Below are 22206 nucleotides of genomic sequence, written 5' to 3'. Positions count from 1 at the left end.
ATGGCAATAGCTGATGCGAACTGTCGCTTCATCGCCGTGGACATTGGAGCTTTTGGCCGTGGCAACGATTCCCAGACTTTCAAGAACTCGGATATGGGCCGCCGTGTGTATGGCAAAAAATTCAATTTTCCCCCGCCACAACCTCTCCCCAACACTCAAGGTCCACCGATGCCATTTGTTATGGTTGGGGATGAGGCCTTTCAGATGTGTGAAAACCTACTGAAGCCCTATTCCAGTCGGGACTTGAACCAAACTAGAAGGATCATTAACTACAAACTGACCAGGGCCCGAAGAACAGTAGAGTGTACCTTTGGCATTCTGGTCTCTAAATGGCGCATTCTTGCATCAGCCATAAATCTAAAAGTGGAAACAGTCGACGAGGTGGTCAAAGCCTGTGTGGTTCTGCACAATTATATAATGGCTATGGAGCAACCCAACATTGAACTGGATGAACCAGTTGCACACCCACTGCCCGATTTCCATCATCACCCGCTGCGGTCAACTGCAGCAGTTGGTCACATGCGGGACCAATTTGCTGCCTTTTTTGATTCAGATATTGGACGTGTGTCATGGAAGGACAATGTTGTGTAAATGTCCGGTTATTCGATCTGTACCAGTAATTTTCTGAAATATGAAATGATAACTCCCTCCCTTTATCACTTTGTATTTGGGGCGCGGCTTATCAGAGTCTAGACATGTTTTTCTCTTGTTGAACGCATGCGTTCATGAACGTAAGTAAACGCATGTGCTTGTAAACGCATGCGTTCATATAGACAGCAATGCGTTTTTTTGTCGCAATCCTTGCGCAATCGTCCGCATGCGTTTCCAGGCGGCAAATTGACGCCTCTAAAAATTACATGTTGCATTTCCGCGCCAAGCCGCAAACGACGATACGACGCATGCGTCGTCAAACGCGGCAAAAAGCGGACAAACAAAAACGCATGCGTCCCTAATGTTAAATATAGGAATACACAACCCATGCGGATATATGCGGTACAAACGCTGAGGACACAACCGCAAATGTGAAACCAGCCTAAAGGGGATGTGGTAGAATTTCAAAGCCACAGGAGCATGCTTCTATTTGGGCAACAAGTGAGTTGTGAACTGGTGCATTGTCTTGCAGAAGGCGGACACCTTTGGTGAGCATGCCACATCTCTTGGTTTTGATGACCTCCCACAATTTCCGCAGCAGTAAAGCATAGTATGCCCCAGTGATCATGGTACCCTTTGTTAGGAAATCCATCAATACTACTCCGTGCTGGTCCCAAAACACTGTGAGCATGACCTTGCCTGCCGAGGGTTGGGCACATGCCTTCTTTGGAGGCGGCGAGTCATGATGCTTCCATTGCATCAACTGGAATTTAGTCTCAGGATCATAGTGATGGACCCAGCTTTCATTCTGTGTGATCAGTTTCTTGAAAAAGTCCTCCTGGATTCCATGGCACATCATCAATAGAGCCTGAGAGCATTAGACTCGTTCCTGCTTCTGGAAAGGTGTGAGCAGCCAGGGAACACAACGAGCAGATACCTTATGCATGTGAAGATGGCCTTGGATGATTTTTTTCCATAGACCCCACACTAATCTTGACATTTTGGGCTAGGTGGTGAATGGTTATGTGGCGATTTTCTAAAATGGCGACCTCCACTTGCTGGATGGTGTGTTCATCAATAGCAGAGTGAGGTCGCCCTGGAATTGGAGCTGTTTGTACCGAAGTCCGACCACATTTGAATTGACGATGCCTGTTCTTTACTACATCATATGATGGGAATCCTCACGATAAAATTCTTTCATCTCATCGATCATCTCCTTTGGTGTGCGGCCTCTCAAGTAAAGGAACTTGATGACTGCTCTGTATTCCACTCAAACCTCACACCACTTCAGCACCTATAAAATCAAGATTGCAACAGTTCTGAGTTGCAAATTGGCACGTAACCTATAGAGACTTCTATCATTACACATGTGCAGTTTCAGCGTCCTGTGATAAATAGAAGTGGGTCAGGGGACATCTTTATTGAGCGCCCCTCGTACTCGTAAAGGGGTTATCCAGCGATGCCAACTTCCACACCAGGAGGTGATGATGTTGCATCTGCCCATACTTGCTGAGACGTGCGTGATCAGCAGGTGGCCGGTGGCAGCAAAAGCCATTTTCAGTTCTGCGTTATTAGTCTCTGTTTATACTGGGATCACGGTGCTGTTCTCTTGACTCCTGTCTGTCAAAATAGTGTCTGCTGTGCCGCTTGATCCATTGGAAACCTGACGCATCTATATGTCAATGGGGATTCTGAAATAAGGGATCTGTTTAATAAAGGTTTGGGAAGAACAGAACCCATGACGGCAGTATGAAGAGACATATTGAAAATCAAGCTATAACTAAACATGGCAGCTAGCTTGTCGAGGTGAGCAGACCACTATAGGTTGTGTTCACTGGTAGCATCTCCACCGCCGACCAGCTGCAGCAGAGACACCGCAGTGGGGTTTACCGCTGCGGACATCAATGCGACAAAGGAGTGGGGGAGCTGCAGGTTTCTCCCTTTGAATTTCAAAGAATGAAAGCCGTACCTGCAGTCGCAATATATATTGACAAGCCGCACATTTCAAACCTGCAGCTCCTGTCACTTTATGGTATGGATACATTTTCAGCATGTGCATGAGATTTCTTAAAATCTTATGCGTTTTGCTGGCACTGTGAAACGCAGCAGACTTTCCGCAAGCAAATGCACAGCATAACATAGCCTGAATATCACAGACATGGCTAATGCTAGAAATGTTTTGATTCATAGATTTATGATATTGATGAGATGCAGCACAATTATGCACTGCTATAGAGATCTAAAATTAGAAAATTGCCATTCACTCAGGATATTATCGCCTCGCTTCCTTCCTCCATCCAGTTCATTATTTTAAAATACATGGCGGGGCGAGTAGACAAGCTAACGAAATTTAGGACTCTCCCAGATGTACGATTGAGACTAAACCAGTAGAGGATTCATACCTGATTTATTGAAAGAAATGAAATATTTATATGGCTTTCAAGTGCAGTCAGTCATCGTATCCGGGAGCAGTGGCGTGTGCACATAATCCCACATCCTCTGGAAGCTGCAGTTTACAGATTCACAAGGCTGTGCTGCTGGGTGGGCCCCGTGCCCACTATATATGCCACATCACAAGGGAACGTGAAATCCTCGGCTTATTCCAAATGAAACGAAAATGGCAATGGACAAAGGAAAACGTAAGTTTAATGTGTGGATTAGGTGCTATGTAAATCCAGTAACCTGTCTCGGTTCACAAAATGTCAGATTATCTAGAATATAGACATGCCAATAATTTCATGCTCCACCAGATGCCACTCACAAAGGATTGCTGGTAAGATAGAATATCTCAATAATATAATGCCATAGTACTGGGCGGCACGGACCACACATGGTGCCGAAACACACACTCTGCGCTCATGGGGCTTAACAACATTGGAAATGACTGTAAGGCCACATTCACACGTTCAGTATTTTGTAGCCAAAACCAGGAGTGGGTGATAAATACAGAAGTGGTGACGTGTTTCTATTAGACTTTTCCACTCCTGATTTTGGCTTCAAATACTGAACATGTGAACATGGCCTTACAGGAACATCATTCTCATGGTTACAGATATTTAACTGACATGAAAACAGATTTTGGGCTTCCCCAAAAGACAAGGCCCCATTTTCCAAGGTTTCAATTAACCCAGGATACTGAAAAATGAAGCAATCTGAACATAGACGACCCTGTTCACGCATAGACTAAAACTTACTGACTTTTAAATGTATGCTTATTTTAGGGTATGTGCACACGTTGCGGATTCTCTGCGGATCCGCAGCGTTTTTTGCGGTGCAGAAACGCTGCAGATCCGCAATTGATTTACAGTACAATGTAAATCAATGAGAAAAAAAAATGCTGTGCACACTTTGCGGAAAATCCGCTGCGGAAATGCTGCAGTTTACAAGAAGTAGCATGTCACTTCTTTTTTGAGAATCTGCAGCGTTTTTGTACCCATTCCATTATAGAAAACCGCAGGGGTAAAAAACACAGCAAATCCGCAAAAAACACGCAGAAAAAACGCACAAAAAACGCTGCGGAACCGCACAAAAAAACGCAACAAATCCGCAGGTGCGTTTTCTGCCAGAAGAGGCAGAATCCGCACCAGAAATTCCTAAGGCTAATCCGCAACGTGTGCATAGCCTTAATGCGGATTCACTGAAAGCTGACTTTTGGGTCTACCGTACTTTAATGCTACGTGCCCATGATCAGGAATAGCAGTGTTCTGGACACAGTGCATTTGCAGAGTCCAAAATCGCTGTGTTCTACATTAGAAGCATAGTGGATGGAATTTATAGAAATCCCATGCCCATTGTGTTTCTACTTGACGCTGTGTAAGCTCACTGGCGGTGCGGGTTTACGAGCCGCAGCACGTCAATTATTTGCAGCGGAGAGCGGCGAATCCGATTATACTGACAAACAAGTGCGACAATTAGAGAGCAGCGTTTTTGACACAGTGAAGATTCGCTGCTATTCCTGATCGGGGGACGTAGCCTTAGGGGGTCTGTTTCTACACCACAATACTGGAGGACAGGACAGCAGCAAATGCTGAATGCTGACACAAATCTACACTTGTGTAATGCAAGGGCTTAGGCTACTTTCACACTAGCATTGTACGACGCACGACGAATTGCGTCGTTGCGACGTACCGACTCAAGCAGTGAAAGCGCCGCACAACGGGGGGCAGCGGATGCTGTTTTTCAACGCATCCACTGCCCCATTGTGAGGTGCGGGGAGGAGGGGGCGGAGTTCCGGCCGCGCATGCGCGGTCGGAAATGGCGGACACGACGCACCAAAAAACGTTACATACGTTTTTTGGTGCCGACGGTCTGACGCAGCACGACGGTTGCGACGTGTGGCAATGCGTCACAAATGTTAGTCTATGGAGAAAAAACGCATCCTGCAAGCAATTTTGCAGGATGCGTTTTTTATCCACAACGACGCATTGCGACGTGCAGTGCACGACGCAAGTGTGAAAGTAGCCTTAGCTCCACAAGAAGAACCACTGCTCTCAGCAGCCTCATATATGCCTATATCAGTCCATATCTCACCAGTCCGTACCTGAGCCGTGTTTCATGGATGTCTGTAGTTTAGAATAGTGGCAAACTGGTTGTGACAAACCAGGCCCGTGAGTTCCCTAAGAATATGTGAGGTTTTTTTATTAGTTTTTGGAGCAAATTTCAAGAGGAGGATTCAGAAAGTTTCCACTCAGTTGCTGCACCATATACTCCAAAAACTCAGTGTGCACAAATCCTAATGGTTTGAAGCAGGTACTCAAAATAACATGTGAAAAAAAAATCAATTAAAAATGTTTGAAAGGCTCTACCTTTTTATTTTTATTGTGAAGCGATTTTTTTTGCTTGTATGTTCAGTCTTTTGAGTGCTTTTTGCAGCTTTTGGTTTGTGACAAACGCGTGGTGGGGAAAACAAAATGCATGTCACTTCATTGAAGCGGCTCCCCATGGAATCTGCTCCAAACTAGGCACTGTCCACTCAAATGGCTGCCAAAAATGCTCCAGGAAAAAAACACTTCAAGAAACAATAAACTCCCTGAAGGAGGAGAGTTTCCAGTAGAAAACTTATCTTCAATCACCTGAAAAAAAGCCCATGCACATGTTAGGGTATGTGCACACAACGCTTTTCTCAGGTGGATTCCGCCTGAAAAGAAATGCGGTATAAAAAGGAACGGTAAGGGCTTGTTTCCATTTGCGAGAAACACGTCCGTGTCTCGCATGTGGAAACCAAGCTCTGGCGCTGGCACTCCAGAGCGGAGCGTGCAGCTCCATGTGTTCCTATGCGGCCGCACGCTCTGCTCCGGAGTGCAGACACCAGAGCTTGGTTTCCACATGCGAGACACGGACGTGTTTCTCGCAAATGGAAACAAGCCCTTACACACAGCAACGTAAAGACAACACTGCTGTGCACAGTTTTTTTGTTACCTCTTTTAACCGTTTCACTGTTCAGAAACCATGAAGCAGTTAGAAGAAGTAACGTTCATTGTTCAGTCGGCTCCCTCAGGAAGGTGCCGCTTCTACAGTATACTGAAGACGCTGGCGGCAGGGTGATGGCATAACTGCAAGGGACGCCGCCTCACAAACATCACCGCCACTTCTTCCCGAAGCGGATTTGCCTCAGAAGATCTATGAGGCCGCATCTCTCTCAGGCTGGAACGTTCCATGACTGAAAAAGCGCTAAATATGTGTGAAAAAATAAGGAACACGAGTGCTGTAATGTAAAAACGACTCTTTGGTCATAGGATTCAGCTTCTTTTAACAGCTTCAGGTTTCCGAAGATGCAAAAAATGGTTAAAAATCAGCATCCTGGCAGTTGTACAGACTGCTTCAGGAACACAACGCAAATTACACAAAAAAAGTCACAAGGGGCGAAAAAAGATGATTTTGGGTTAAGACGTGGGCATGTCCTGAAGCACCTTCCTGCCGTGTCTAAAAGGTGTCGTGTGAACATGCCCTAAATCAGAAAACCTTCCGATACTTCGCTTTCTTATTATCGGAAGCCATTCCAAGACAATTAGAACTAGTGGGGCTATGCTCACAATGGATTGTATATGGCGGGACAGTAGAGCAGCACACAAGGGTTTTCATGTGCGACACATGATGTTATTGCACAGCTGAGACATTAAAAAATGAAGCGGCGAGAAGAGAGATAGATCCAGGCTCAGCGCAACATTCTGCTCGCTCGCTCTGATCCGGCACTCAAGCAGTTAAAGCTGGGAAAACAAGTGCCAGCCACAGCAGCTGCACACCGGCCCGCCCACCGCTCCTTATCAGGTCAATCAATCGCGGGACTCGGAGCGCCGGCTGCGTCCGCCCGCAGAGGGCAGGGAGCCGAGACGTGCGTGCACCCACCTCACACACGGCAGCAGTCACTCACCGGCCGGCCTCACAGACGGCTCAGCTAGAAGCCGGGCCGGCCGGGAAGGAGGAAGCCGGGCCGGCCGGGAAGGAGGAAGCCGGGCCGGCCGGGAAGGAGGAAGCCGGGCCGGCCGGGAAGGAGGAAGCCGGGCCGTGCACAGGCAGCGGCTCTCATATCAGTAGAGACCATTGTCGGTCAGGATGTGCAGTAGACCACAAACTTCCGTGCCCATCACTTATGACAAATAGTTTCATCATTTATGACTCTGGCAATGATTACTCCACCAGGGACATGTGCTGGGAAAATCGCGATCGGCAAACCTTAAAGTAAATGATTGGCCCTGGCTATACTCTGCTGTTCCAGCGCGCTGTTCCAGCGGTGTCAGCACTCGCGGTCCCGGGACTGTGATGCGTTGGAATGACACGTGATGGCCGTCACCCAATCAGTGTTGGCGTCACTGTCTCCGCCTTCGGACAAACTGAAGAGGAAGTCCTGACTGCAGCTGATCCCTGACTTCCTCTTCATGTTCAGTTTGTCGGAAGGCGGGGACAGTGACGCCAGCGCTGATTGGGTGACGGCCATCACGTGTCATTCCACCGCATCACAGCCCCGAAAAGCGGGAATAGAGTCGGCACAGGAGGGATTATAGGCTTTATTATTTTATCAGGGCGGAACATTCAGTTTAAGAAGAGGTTGTCCTAGTAGTGGAGACCCCTTTAAACTGCATTTACTCTGAAAGATAATAGTGAGCAAGGCTTCTTAATAAGGCTCCTCTCACCAAAATCATTCAGTGCAAACAAGCCGCCGATCATCGATGAATGAGCAAAACGCTCGCTCACTCATGGGGAAAAATGATTTTTAAGTTTAAAAATGATCTTAGCAGCACATCATCCTGTGTAAACAGGCCTTGTGCTGCCGAGAGTAATGGCAGCCTGTGCACGGATCTATTACCGCTAGCGCTGGCTGCCTTTGTGCACAGCCTATTAATTGACCACTATAGGTACATATTTACCAACAGTCTGTTGTTTAGTACCACCAGTCAGTTCTGCAAAATGGACCCGAAATATTAGTGCTCATTTTATCGCTCTGTTTTGGTATCGTCCTGTCTAAATAGACCGTTACTTAGTGATTTTTTTAGCATTTTGGAAAAGCTCGTTCCTGCTGTATTGTGCGGGGGCACATACATTCCCTAATTATGTCTCCCCATGACCTAGGCGCGTCTGTTCCTGCCCTGGTCCACAAAGCTGGAGCTCCGGCCACGTGCACCGCTCGGTCACCAATTATTTTTAGGATTCTGCACGAGTCAGTATCAACTTTCAACATTTCTGATTATGCAAAGAAAATGCTTTATTGAAGTCAGACCAGAAGCCCTCTCTAATCTGAGCGTTTGGCGCATGGCAACGCAGTACGTCTTCGGTCACGTTGATTTATCTTGTTCCTATTTTATACAGCGGGAATGTAGTGTGTGAGGAGAGCGTCTGGCTGCAGCTCTAGGGTTAAGCCCGCATTGTCAGAGGGAGTTTGAGAACATTACCCTGCGATACACTGCAGGCCTCTCTGGCAGAAAAAAGGGTTGTAGGACAGATGAACAATCACGCAGAATATTCAGCATTCTAGCCGAGTAGATGCAGCGTAACAGGCTATGATTGAACGGAAATAGTCTGCCATCTGTCCTGAAAGAGGCGTTTTCGTAGCTTGTTGTTGCAAAGCTGTTCCCAGCCGGGGGAATGCGCGTTGTTAAAAGCCTGGATGAGTTCCGAGACGTGTGCGGGAAAAGGCTGAGATCCCACAATAAGGGCTGTGGAGATTCACTATCAGCACTCAGAGTTTTTAACTCTACAGGACTAGGCGGAATGAATGGCGGTACCACTGTACAATGGGAAACATTAATACCAGACACTGCCTGCATTGTAATGTCCAAAGAAACTGAAAACATGAAGAGAAATGTAATGGGTAGAGGGAGATTTCATGCTGCCGTACAGTTTCTGGTATCAGAAGAAACAGTAGCCGATCGTATTCGTGAAGCTTCTGTTCCAGTATCCTCAAGTTCCAAAATCCTATTGCCTCTTTGGCTCTGGTATGTGACTATCTGATAAGAAACACCGGGCTTCATAACCTAGAGGAAAGCCGCACCACTGCGATAGGTCAGCGATGGGAGGGAGGCCTGGCACCGAATCAAGACTTCCATAAAGCGGACATTTCAGATTCTAAAATAGATGTTGAGAATTCGGCGAGCAGGACACTTCATTCAACCTCCAGGATGTGTGGATTGTATTACACTAGGAAACCCTTGGAGTGCTGCTGATCTTGGGTGGTAGTGGGGGTGGGGGATATTATGCATACACCGGGGTATAAGGTAGCTGGCTGCTATCACGGTGGGGGCAATGAAGCATCTGAAAAAATTAGTATCAGCTTCTGCTCAACCTAGGCCTTGTGGAAGGGTAAACATTTAAGCATAGGAGCACTGACGCAAACAGAGGAGCTGTAGGAACTGGGGGACTGTAATGGTGTGTCCTTTGGGAACCAGTAGGCAATTTGATTCCGCTCTCTTATATGAAAGATATAAACCAGCTCCTGAGAGTCATTTGCCCCTATGAACTGGCTCTCATTAAGGCTAAATTAAGTTGTTCGGCTTCCAATGCAACCAAAACTCTGCTCACCCGGCGGCTGAAGTTAAACCTTCAAAATTGGGCAGCCTTTGACTAACTGCAGGTGCTGGGGGGTTATTAGACTGCATTAGGTATGTGATTTTACTCCAAATGTGGTGTTCGTATAAAGAGTTACCGAATAGACAGTCGTCTGGAATCCAAAACAGCCAACTCATGTTCATGAACTGAACCAAATTATTTAGTTCACCGAAATATGCTGGACTGCTCATCACTACAAAAGATATGTGATGCTGCCCAAATATGGAGGACGTAGGGTTAGACGAGTACATAAAATTGTGAATATATTTAGAGAACTTGGGTTTGGATGGTAGCCTTCTCAGGAGACGTCTATGGCTTTTCTGGTACTCTATATTGCTTGGCCTATACTTAGAATAGTTCACCAATATCAGATTGGTGAGAGTGTGACACCTGGCACCCCCATTGATCAGCCATTCTCTGTGCTGGCGGTGGTTGAGTGAGCTCTGCTGAGGATCTAAACTGCTCAGCTCCATCAACCGTATAATGGTCGTGGCCAAGTACTGCACATCTGCCCCGTCTCTGTTGAATAGGGGTGGATTTGCAGCCACTATACTGGTGCCAGAGCTGTGGTAGTCTGTTCTGCAACCAATCACTTTCGTCCAGCACTGAGAACAGCTGATCGGTGGGGGTGCTAGGTGTTGCACCCCCACCGATCTGATATTGATTACCTACCCTAAGAATAGGCCATCCCCTTAAAGGTAATTATATCATTAGCTATGAAACTGACAATCTTTTGCTGATCCTCAGAGGCGAGTGTAGGTTCCCGGATGGCACAATCAGTAAGATTGGTTGCTCTTTTATTGGGCTTGCTTCCTGATTTTCTTATGCTTACAAGTTTTTTATGGTGCAGGGATAGTAATAATGTATGGTAACACACCTACAAGTCACTAGATAAAAGGGGCAAGTAGCCTATTGTAATGTGTTTTGTCTTTTTTAAACTAATTACACATTGATCTATATGCCACAATTCATCCCCTCTACAAAGCTAAGACTGTAATGTTAGCAGCTGTAAAAAGACAATTCTAACTATGTATACTACTAACAACAGACTACACATTGCACTTGACAATATAGTAGCTTGTCATGAATAGTGGGGTAACCCTGCAGTCATGGAGCGGTACAGCACCATGGTATTAAATGTGCTAGTCTTTGTCGGCTATGCAGCACGTAGTATACAGAAGGTCACTGTGTATTTCAGAATACAATGAAAGGTAAGAAGACGTGTGAGGAGGCGGCAGCTTGTAGGGTGCCCTGTGTGCTGAGGAGAAGCGATGGCAGCTGTACATAGTAGCACTGCTCCTCTGCCTGGGTGGTCTGACCAGCCTCCTCCTGCCCAGGGCCACGATGCCAGTGTCTAGTTGTGACTGTACAGTATGGCCCAGCACGTCTTACATTGGGTGCGCTCTTATCGGGCACTGCAGGTGTTAACACAAGACGTCTGCTACTTTACTTATCCCAGGCTCTAATCCCCAGCACAACAAGCAGGAGGAAGCTGACCAGCTATTTCCATTCTCTTCACAGGAAATACATAATGGGTTAAATCAAGGCTAGTCAGCCTCTGCGACAACAATAACTCGTCAGGTCAGTCATACAAAGGGGCGAAGGATCACACCTATATTAAGCTGAAGAACAGACACTCATATTTTCTCATTTTGGTATTTAGGCAAAACCTGGACAGTTAGGCTATGTTCACATTTGGGATCTCGCCAGAAAATATAATTCAGCATGTATGTGGAAAAAGCCAGACACCATGACGGAAAGCTAATAAACCCCAATGGAGTGAGTGGGTTACATTGGGTGAACCCAGCCTTACCCCGGTCGTAGGATTCAGCCACATGTTGCCAGTGTCACATTATTTACGTTGGTCATTCTACTCATTCTACATTCTACTGTAAAGCGCTGCGGAATATGTTGGCGCTATATAAATAAAGATTATTATTATTATTATTATTATTACTCTATTGTGCGCCTATGGAAATGACTACATGTAATGGCTTACAGCGTGTATTGGAAGTAATGCTAAATTACCTTACCTCGGGCTCATTGATTAAAGGAAACCTGTCACCCCCCCCAGTCGTTTCAGACTAAAAGAGCCACCTTGTGCAGCAGTAATGCTGCATTCTGACAAGGTGGCTCTTTTAGTTCTGGGTGCTGTAACTAGAGAAATAATCAGTTTTATAATTTGTAAGAAATATCTGGTCTTCAGTCCTGGAGGCCGGCGTTTCAGCCCTGCTTTAGATGCCACACAGCTGTCACTCACATCTTCTTGGCGCCGGGCGCCGCCTCCTCCTCACCGCTGTTTTCAAAATAGCCGGCGCCTGCGTTCTTTTCCCCTGCCTGGTGCAGGCGCAGTGAGCGCTGCCCGTCTTTCCTCATATGCAGCCCAGCTGACCGCCCTGCCTGTGAATCCCAGCCCCGCAATGTGAATAAATCATAAGTCACTGCTTATTATACCGGTAATAGGGGGCTCTGGGTGTCACTACTGTGAGTGGGGCAGGAGCTGGATGTGGCTCACAACCCTCTTTTATAGCTGAATGTGGCTCTCAAGGTCAGAAAGGTTGGTGACCTCTGGCTTAGACCATGTGGTCAATTCTGATTGCTAGGTGTATGACAGGTTATGCTATAGGTCTGGCTAGGAAAAAGCAATCAGTCTTACAGTCTATACTTCTTAGTAAGCAGTGATCAACCATTACCATTCTACCACCGTCTTCCGCTACTGCTGCCCGTGGTCACCTCGTTTGTCTGATTGTTTCCCCTTCCGGCGGTCGGAATCACTTGATCACTTTGGCCAATGATTGGTTGCGTGATGCCCTCAGAAAAGGAAGCAAAAGAAATTGGTCAGGGACACAAAGACTGGTACTGAAGAATGTGGGTCAGAAAGGTGAATATATGATGTTTTATTTTCAGACAACCAAGGGCCTGTTTTTTAAGCTAAAAGTGGTGGACAACCCTTTTAAAATTGAGATTTCTCTGAAACGAAATGCAGAAAATATTTTGATTTTATTTAGATTATGCATTAGAGTATTTGTCAATGTATGTCTTTAATTATAACGCCCAAACTACAAAATACAAAGATTTCTAGAACCCTCATAAGGCCAAGTCTTGCCCAACACAGTCAATAACCTGCAAACTTTGATCTACAGTAAAACATACGATAAGATGCGAGTCTGGCCAGGAGAGCTTATAGGCCTGTCTAATGATCGCAGAGCTCACAGCAAACTTTTTCTATCTTCTCACTGTGGCTTGGAGAGGAATCCCCACACCCCCTTTATTATCGACGGATTAATGTCTGTAAATGTTCCCAGTTCTTACGCGTCTGCGCCATTTTCAAGAGCGTGTTGGAGAAAGGGGGTGGAGGGATTTCAGCTGCTGGAGACAGCTCAGAGAAGAATTATATGCAGTGGGGGGCAGGTCTGGCAGTAATGTGCATTTCAGGTAATTATGCAAGCAATTCAGGCCTGGAGCAAAGTCTCTAAAGAGTTGCATTAACTAGGTTTAACGCTTTCTCTCCTTGGCTGCATTATCCATCCATTGCTAGAGATTTCCACTCTTTCAAGAGGAGACAAAGGGAAAGGAGACAGCAGTAATGATGTGATTTTAATGATATATAGAGGTATGCGCTGTACATGCAGCAACTGGGTATGTCAGTCTGTTGCAACAGTGACAGAAAACAGCAGTGCCGATACATCAGTCTCATTGACATATAATTACACGGCGTAAGAGGGATGCAGAGATGTAATATACCGTACATGGTGTGTGGATGCCTGCAATACATGAATCACCAGACGGAGGATGAATTGGGGGAATATAAATCAGGGGTGCAGGCAAACAAGGAATTTACATTCTACTAAAAGACATGGAAATATCTAATAATTTTATGGGTGCAAAGATTTGAATTACATCTGTGTGAACATCTGCACATAAAGCACAGGCATAAGGACTGACATATTACTGTTACATCCAGACTATATGTGATCCATAAAACCTATCTATAATGTGATCCAATTTACACAGCACTGGACGGATATTAATTGGATGGTCTCTAAATAATTGTAATTGTCCAGTGCCTGCAGGGGTGAGATGAAAAGTGCTGTAGCTTTCAAAGCACAACAGTAAATTGCCGAAATTTGGACTACATACTACAATAATTTTATTTATGCCTTTTAAGCCTAATAGGTATTCCTCAACTGAAAATGTAATGAAGCACTCCAGCAATGTTTGTAATTTTTTAATGTAGTGCATCATATGCTATAATTGAATAATAATGCAGAGCCTATTGTGTCTCCTTTGTGTATACTTGTCTTAGTTGAAGAATCATATCAGGGTTGTCTGCCTTCTTGATTCCTTCTTTGCCTCTGATATTGTTTTCTTAAGTTAGGGTACCGTCACACAGTGCAATTTTGATCGCTACGACGGTACGATTCGTGACGTTCTAGCGATATCGTTACGATATCGCAGTGTCTGACGCAGCAGCGATCAGGGATCCTGCTGAGAATCGTACGTCGTAGCAGATCGTTTGGAACTTTCTTTCGTCGCTTGATCACCCGCTGTCATCGCTGGATCGTTGTGTGTGACAGCGATCCAGCGATGCGTTCGCTGGTAACCAGGGTAAACATCGGGTAACTAAGCGCAGGGCCGCGCTTAGTAACCCGATGTTTACCGTGGTTACCAGCGTAAAAGTAAAAAAAAAAAAAACGTACATGCTCACCATCTGATGTCCGTCCGGTCCCTTGCCGTCCGCTTCCCGCTCTGACTGTCTGCCGGCCGGAAAGTGAGAGCAGATCACAGCGGTGACGTCACCGCTGCACTCTGCTCTCACTGTACGGCCGGATCTGTCAGAGCAGGAAGCGGACGGCAAGGGACCGGACGGACATCAGATGGTGAGCATGTACGGTTTTTTTTTTTTTTACTTTTACGCTGGTAACCACGGTAAACATCGGGTTACTAAGCGCGGCCCTGCGCTTAGTAACCCGATGTTTACCCTGGTTACCCGGGGACTTCGGCATCGCTCCAGCGCCGTGATTGCAACGTGTGACCGCAGTCTACGACGCTGGAGCGATAATCATACGATCGCTGCGACGTCACGGATCGTGCCGTCGTAGCGATCAAAATTGCACTGTGTGACGGTACCCTTAGACTACAAATCGCAGGTTGCCAGCGTCTCATCACATTCCTCTTACTATCAGTGATTGAAGTAAAAGATTAGTGACAGAGGTGCTGTGCTCTGATGTATACTGCAGAGAAGCAGTGTATCTTGTGTGATGTCTACAGCAGAGGATCCGAGTATCCTATGTTATGTATATGGCAGAGTCTCAATGTATCCTATGTGATGTATACAGCAGTCTGTGCATCCTATGTGATGTACACAGTAGTCTCAGTGTATCCCGTGTGATGTATACAGCAGAGACAGTGTATCCTATGTCATGTATACAGCAGAGTTTCAGTGTATCCTGTATATGATGGATACAGCAGTCTCAAAGTATCCTATGTGATGTAGGCAGCAGAGTCTCAGTATATTGTATGTGCGATATACAGCAGTTTCTGTGTATCTTGTATGATGTATATAGCAAAGTCTGTGTATCCTATGTAATGTATATAGCAGTTTTAATGTATCCTTTGTGATGTATGCAGCAGAGCCTCAGTTAATCCTTTGTGATATATACAGCAGAGTCTTCTTGGTGTATCCTATCTGAAGATGGCTTTTGTTGAATGGGAAACGTAGCAGAGGGAAAACTTGAAGATTCTGGGCACCATTGCAAAATCTGTAACAGGGCGCTCCACGTACCAAGTGCCTTACATAACACTGGAGACAGGACACAGTGCACAGAGTCTGTATGACTTCCTAGCCATACAAAAATGAGGCTGAAAAGGCATGTGTACACTGTAATTTTACATGGACTTTGCAGTGGATCCACTTTAAAATTCATATGATAGATTAATTGAAGAGAGTTTTGATGTGGATCCTGATGTTGATAGTTGTCAAAATACCATTTGTGAACATTCCCAAGGGAGCCCCCTGAGTCAGGAGTGAGCCTTCAGCAGGAACAGCACAGTCAGTGTGTGCATCCATATAGCAAAGTAGACACTTTAACAAAATGTCCAGTTTAGACTAGTTTCACATTTGCGTTTGTAGGAGCTGCGGACTTCCTCCGTGAAGCCCCGCCCTCGGCCGCACCTCCACCGCTAGCTCCGCCTACTTCTGCATGCGGCCTGCGTACCTATCTTTAACATTAGGTACGCAGGTTGTGCGGCTGTGTGCGGATGTTTCCGCATGCGTCGTTTTGACAATGCGGGAAAAAAAATTGCTACAAGCTGCGTTCTACGCTGGTCGCCGCATCGTCAAAACGACGCATGCGGAAGCATCCGCATACAGCGGCACGACCTGCGTACCTAATGTTAAAGATAGGTACGCAGGCCGCATGCAGAAGTAGGCGGAGGTGCGGACGAGGGCGGGGCTTCACTGAGGAAGTCCGCAGCCCTCCGCAGCTCCTACAAACGCAAATGTGAAACCTGCCTTACTACTATTTGGAGGCATAGGCTGGCTAGCTGCAAAGATAGTAGGAGATCCTGTCTTACAGGGCCAAGTCTTCCTAACATCATGGATGGGCCCACCCCCTGTGCAACAGATGAGCACTCTTCACTCCCCACCCTAAGTTATCTGGAAAGCCAGTGGTATGACTGGTTGTGAGAGAGTGTACCTCGGTAATATAAGAGGGCATGACCTAAAAGGGATGGTGGATGGGTCTTGATCTTAGCCGGACATGTCAATCAGAATTTGGCAACAGTCAGGTAAATGTGCCTCACTGGTGATACCATGTGAATTGGCATGTGTGGCATGGGTCTTGTGTGCTGTACGTTTCGTTTTCCAAATGGTGAGTTTACACATATAGGCCGCAACGTGGCAGCAGACTGCTCCGATCTATTAATGGCCGCGCAATTAAACCCTCTGTTTACCTGCAAAATAGGCAAGCAAATCTGAATACTGGGCCTATTTGCTTTATAAACCACATAACAGCATGCTGTGACTGTGAGGTTAACTCCACCCTCATAATGCAAGTCATAAATATCAATTCCCACCCACACTGCCATAGAGATATGTCTGCACACAAACCTGTGCCACTTTCTATTGACGGGTATGGAGAATGCAATAGCTGGGAATTGGGTTGTGGGGTTGTGGTATATCTGCATAACTCTCAGGTGGGCCAGAAATCTTACTGGAGGACCCTGCTATTATACATACAGTATACCATCACGCGGAGTGCAGTATATAGCGTTATACTTTTTTATTACGGAGGATGCACGCATGTCTTCCCTGTTGAACGTCCATTGCAGTGACAATGAAAATATTGGCTAGATTATTTTTTTATCTTCATTAAGTTCAGGAGTAGTGATGAGCGAATATACTCGTTACTCGAGATTTCTCGAGCACGCTCGGGGGTCCTCCGAGTATTTTTTAGTGCTCGGAAATTTAGCTTTTATTGCTGCAGCTGATTGATTTACATCTGTTAGCCAGCATAAGTACTTGTGGGGGTTGCCTGGTTGCTAGGGAATCCCCACATGTACTTATGCTGGCTAAGGCTACTTTCACATTTGCGTTAGAATCCGCAGCGTATCTTCCGCAAACGCATGCAAAAACGCATGCAAACGTCTGATAACGCAGCGTTTTTTTATCCGCATCAGCTTACACATGATGGTAAAAAACCGCAGCGTTTGCATGCGTTTTTACATGCGTCATGCGTTTGTTATTTCCAGGAGGGTGTGTCTTTAATGGGCATGCGCAGTCCGAAGTATGCAAGCGCATCAAACGCATGCGTACGCAAAGACATGTGTACGCATGCGTTCCCATAGATAGTAATGCATTTTTTTGCTGCATTCCTTGCGCTAACAACCGCATACGTTTCTAGGCGGCAAATTGACGCCTCTAAAATTACTACATGTAGCGTTTACCGCAGACGACGAACCGACGCATGCGTCGTCAAACGCGGCAAAACGCAACCGATCGCAGACTCATGCGTCCCTAATGTTAAATATAGGAATACACAACGCATGTGGATATTTGCGGAAGAAACGCTGCGGACACAACCGCAAATGTGAAACCAGCCTAACAGATGTAAATCATTCAGCTGCGGCAAGAAAAACTAAATCTCCGAGCACTAAAAAATACTTGGAGGACCCCCGAGCGTGCTCGGGAAATCTCGAGTAACGAGTATATTCACTCATCACTATTCAGGAATATATAAAAAAATCTGAATTTCAGCCAGAAAAAAAAATCTGATTTTTCATCTGTAGTGTCATCTGTTTGGCATCTTGTTTTTATACATCAGCAATTATTACTAAAATTTACAACACCACATACAGTTTCTCTACATTTCTAAACAAAGTACAATCCCTGCCGGACATTGTGGCATCAACAGAAGAAGACGAGCGAGCGGAGGACGAGCGCAGAGAAGCGCGGTGCATGTGAGGCGCTCATCGCTGACGAGATGAGGAGGACGTGGGAGACTGCGCCTGAGCAAGACACGGCGCTTCCCGGCACTTGTCTGCTCGCAAGCCTTGAATTCATGCTGCTCCCTCCCCCACACGCTCCTTCGTCTCCCCTCTCATTTCAGCCGACAGGAAACTTGAAGTTAAAAGGAAAAACCCACACACAAACACATGCACGGAATTAGACACACACACTGCCTGTGAGAGAACAAGTCTCCCCGCAACACAACTGGGGGAGTTTCCTCCCTGCTATCTGCCACAGACGGTCCGTGCATCTATATATACATGGAGTACATATATACATGGAGATTACAGCCTGTGGGAGCCTAGCGGGCTAGATCTAGTCACAAACCTACGTAGGTACATGTTTTCACGTCACAAAACGGCATGGTTTTAGCTACTTGTTTGTATTGGTGGATCTTCTTGATCTCCTGTTTAGGAAAAGACATTGGGCCAGTACACATTAGATTGCCGGATTCTCTCCGTCCAGTCGGCTGTATTGCAGATGTGACTGGTTCTGTGTGCCGAGGCTGCCTTCCATTGTAAGCACATTGTTCTGGTGGGAACAGAATAATACATGCTGAGATATTTCTGAGGCAGACCACCAGTTCATGTGGAAAATTGCTCATATGCACACTGGCTATAATGGGTCCCTGTGTGGTCACTGGGGTCTAAGGGGTAACGTTTGTCCTTGTGGAGAGTGACACACCGGCTCTGGCACGCCAAGGTGAGGAGACTTATTGGCCATGCAATGCTCCTCTGGGAAATGTAATATGCAATTGCCTCTTCAGAGAGGAAGGGGACTGATCTCTATAGCGCCACCTGTTGGAAGTAGCGATCCTACAAGTCACTATTGACCCTTTAGGCTATGTGCACACGTTGCAGATTTAACTGTGGAAATTTCTGTGCAGATTCTGCATTTCTTCGCAGAAAACACAGGTCAGAATCTGCGCCTTCTTTTGGTATGTGCACACGTTGCAGATTTTTTGTGCGGATTTCTTCCTTTTTTTACCCCTGCAGATTTCGATTATGGAATGGGTGCACAAACGCTGCAGATACACACAAAAGAATTGACATGGTCCTTTTTTGAATCTGCTGCGTTTTCCGTGCAGATTTTTCAGTACCATTGGCACAGCATTTTTTTTTTTGACATTGACTTACATTGTACTGTAAATCACTTGCGGAACTGCAGCTTTTCTGCGCGGGAAAAAAAAGCTGCAGATCTGCAGGAAATCTGCAACGTGTGCACATAGCCTTACCGAGTCTTACAATAGAACTCTGCCCTTCACATCGCCAAACAGACTTACTTCACCACTCTGATCTCCTCACTATCCAACAACCCCAAGAAACTTTTTGACCTCAAGCCCCTATCACAGACATTTGTGCTGATTACCTGGCCTCCCACTTTATAGAGAAAATAGACAATATCCGTCAGGAAATCTGCTCCCAGGCACCAAGTTCAGTGACTCCAATCCCTCCCTGCATCTCCCCTGGCTCACTCTCCGCATTTGATCCCATCACAGAAGAAGAAGTCTCCAAGCTCCTCTCTTCTTCTCGTCCGACTACATGCTCTACCGACCCCATTCCCTCTCATCTCCTCCAGTCTCTCTCTCCAGTTGTCACTACTCACCTAACTACAATCTTTAATCTCTCACTCTCCTCAGGCATTTTCCCGTCCTCCTTCAAACACTCTATCATTACTCCGTTACTAAAGAAACCCACTCTCAACCCATCCTGCACAAACAACTACAGACCGGTCTCCAATCTCCCCTTCATCTCTAAACTCTTGGAGCACCTAGTCTACTCCCGCCTTACCCGTTACCTCTCCATTCACTCCCTCCTAGACCCTTCACAGTCCGGCTTCCGCCCCCTACACTCGACAGAAACTGCACGCATCAAAGTGACCAACGACCTTCTGACAGCAAAATGTCCACTCTCTGCTCAGTCTTCTCAATCTTTCTGCAGCTTTCGACACTGTTGACCACCCTCTCTTACTCTAGGCTCCAGTCACTTGGCATTAAGGACACTGCTCTCTCTTGGTTCTCCTATCTTTCTGACAGCTCCTTCAGTGTTCTGTTCTCTGGCTCCACTTCATCTCCTCTTCCTCTCACTGTCGGGGTACCCCAGGGCTTAGTCCTTGGCCTTCTCTTCTCCCTCTACACGGCCCCAATGGGACAGACCATCAGCAGATTTGGCTTTCAGTACCATCTTTATGCCGACGACACACAACTATACACGTCATCCCCTGGCCTTACTCCTGCTGTACTACAGAACACCACTGACTGTCTGTCTGCAGTCTCCAACATCATGTCCGCTCTCTATCTGAAACTCAACCTCTCCAAAACTGAACTTCTTCTGCTCCCACCATCTACTAACCTCCCTAAACCTGACGTTTCCCTCTCCGTAGGTGGCACCATAATAACACCCTGGCAGCAGGCGCGCTGTCTGGGTGTTATGTTTGACTCCGATCTCTCCACATCAAATATACAATCTCTTGCCCGCTCATGCGGCTTACACCTAAAGAACATCTCTAGAATCTGCCCTTTTCTCACTATAGAAACAAAAACCCTCACTGTCACCCTGATCCACTCCCGCCTGGACTACTGCAACGCTCTATTAAGTGGCCTCCCCCTCACTCGACTTTCCCCTCTCCAGTCTATCCTTAATGCAGCAGCCAGGGTCGTCTATCTAGCTAATCGATACTCAAACGCGTCCGCTCGTCGCCAGTCATTACAATGGCTGCCCATTCATTATAGGATACAATTCAAAGTACTTGTTCTCACCCACAAAGCTCTTCACAGTGCAGCACCCCCTTACATCTCCTCCCTAATTTCTGTCTATCGGCCTAACCGACCTCTGCGCTCTGCAAATGACTTCCGACTAACCTCTGCACTAATCCGTACCTCCCACTCCCGACTACAAGACTTCTCCCGTGCTGCGCCAATGCTCTGGAATGCTCTACCCCAAGAAATTAGGACCCTCCACAATTTGCATAGTTTTTGGCGCTCCCTCAAAACACATTTGTTCAAAGCGGCCTATCATGTTCCCCAATCAGTTATTTTATTTGTGTGTAACCCATTCACTACTTCCATCTATCCCCCACGCCCTGAAGATGGCTGGACCATCATTGTAAATACATCATTGTAAATACACACCTGTGCTTTGTATCTCCCTCGCCTCATTGTAGATTGTAAGCTCTCACGAGCAGGGTCGTCTTGTGTTGCTTTAATTATTGTATTGTTAACATTGTTACTTATGACTGTTGTGTTTGAAGCTGTTAAACTGTAAAGCGCTGCGGAATATGTTGGCGCTATATAAATAAAGATTATTATTATTAAAGGACAAAGGCTACTTTCACACTAGCGTCGTGCACTGCACGTCGCTATGCGACGTTGCAGCGCACCGACGCATAGTGTGGAAGCGCCGCACAACGGGGGCAGCGGATGCTGTTTTACATCGCATCCGCTGCCCCATTGTGATGTGCGGGGAGGCGGGGGCGGAGTTATCGACGCTATCGACGCACAAAAAAAGTTACATGCAACATTTTTTTGTGCCGACGGTCCGACACAACATGACGCAACCGTCGCACGACGGTTGCGACGTGTGTCAATGTGTCGCACTGCGTCGCTAATTCAAGTCTGTGGAGAAAAAACACATCCTGCAAGCAATTTTGCAGGATGCGTTTTTTCTACAGAACGACGCATAGCGACGTGCAGTGCACGACGCAAGTGTGAAAGTAGCCTTAGGATAAAGCTGGCTGGTGACTGGCATACACAGCACACAGACTGAATATGTATTCGTCTGAATGAGCCCTTGCAGTCCCTACATGGAGACAATCTGCACCTGAGGTGTCTGGCAGCCCCTCATCTTCCCTCTAGTGATATCATGCTGGGGCAGTAAAGGCCGACAGCTGTTCAATAAATTATTTCATCAATAATATGCATCGATTGCTCATGGTTTAAGGGCGCCTACTCACTTGCGAGCAACTCGGATGAGTTTTGCATGTATAAAACCCGACTCTGCACCAGGCACTCAGATCGGAGCGTGCGGCCGCATAGGAATACATGCAGCCGCACGCCCCGCTCCTCTGTG

General features: G+C 46.5%; 1 protein-coding gene and 1 long non-coding RNA gene across 2 annotated transcripts in view; both read right to left on the bottom strand.

Annotated features, from left to right (window-relative positions):
• LOC143818028 (uncharacterized) overlaps positions 1-13097 on the bottom strand; it is a 28252-nt gene extending 15155 nt beyond the window's left edge. Inside the window, exon 1 of the long non-coding RNA XR_013224271.1 lies at positions 12324-13097. This is a non-coding gene — a long non-coding RNA (uncharacterized LOC143818028). The remainder of the gene's footprint in view (positions 1-12323) is intronic.
• Positions 1-22206, bottom strand: part of BCOR (BCL6 corepressor) — a 179043-nt gene that overhangs the window by 72343 nt on the left and 84494 nt on the right. The gene's annotated exons all lie outside the window — the stretch shown is intronic.

Source organism: Ranitomeya variabilis, chromosome 3 (assembly GCF_051348905.1).
Source record: "Ranitomeya variabilis isolate aRanVar5 chromosome 3, aRanVar5.hap1, whole genome shotgun sequence".
In the NCBI taxonomy this organism is placed as follows: domain Eukaryota; kingdom Metazoa; phylum Chordata; class Amphibia; order Anura; family Dendrobatidae; genus Ranitomeya; species Ranitomeya variabilis.
Note: the sequence above shows the minus strand (reverse complement) of the source record. Positions and strands in the feature narration are given on the sequence as shown.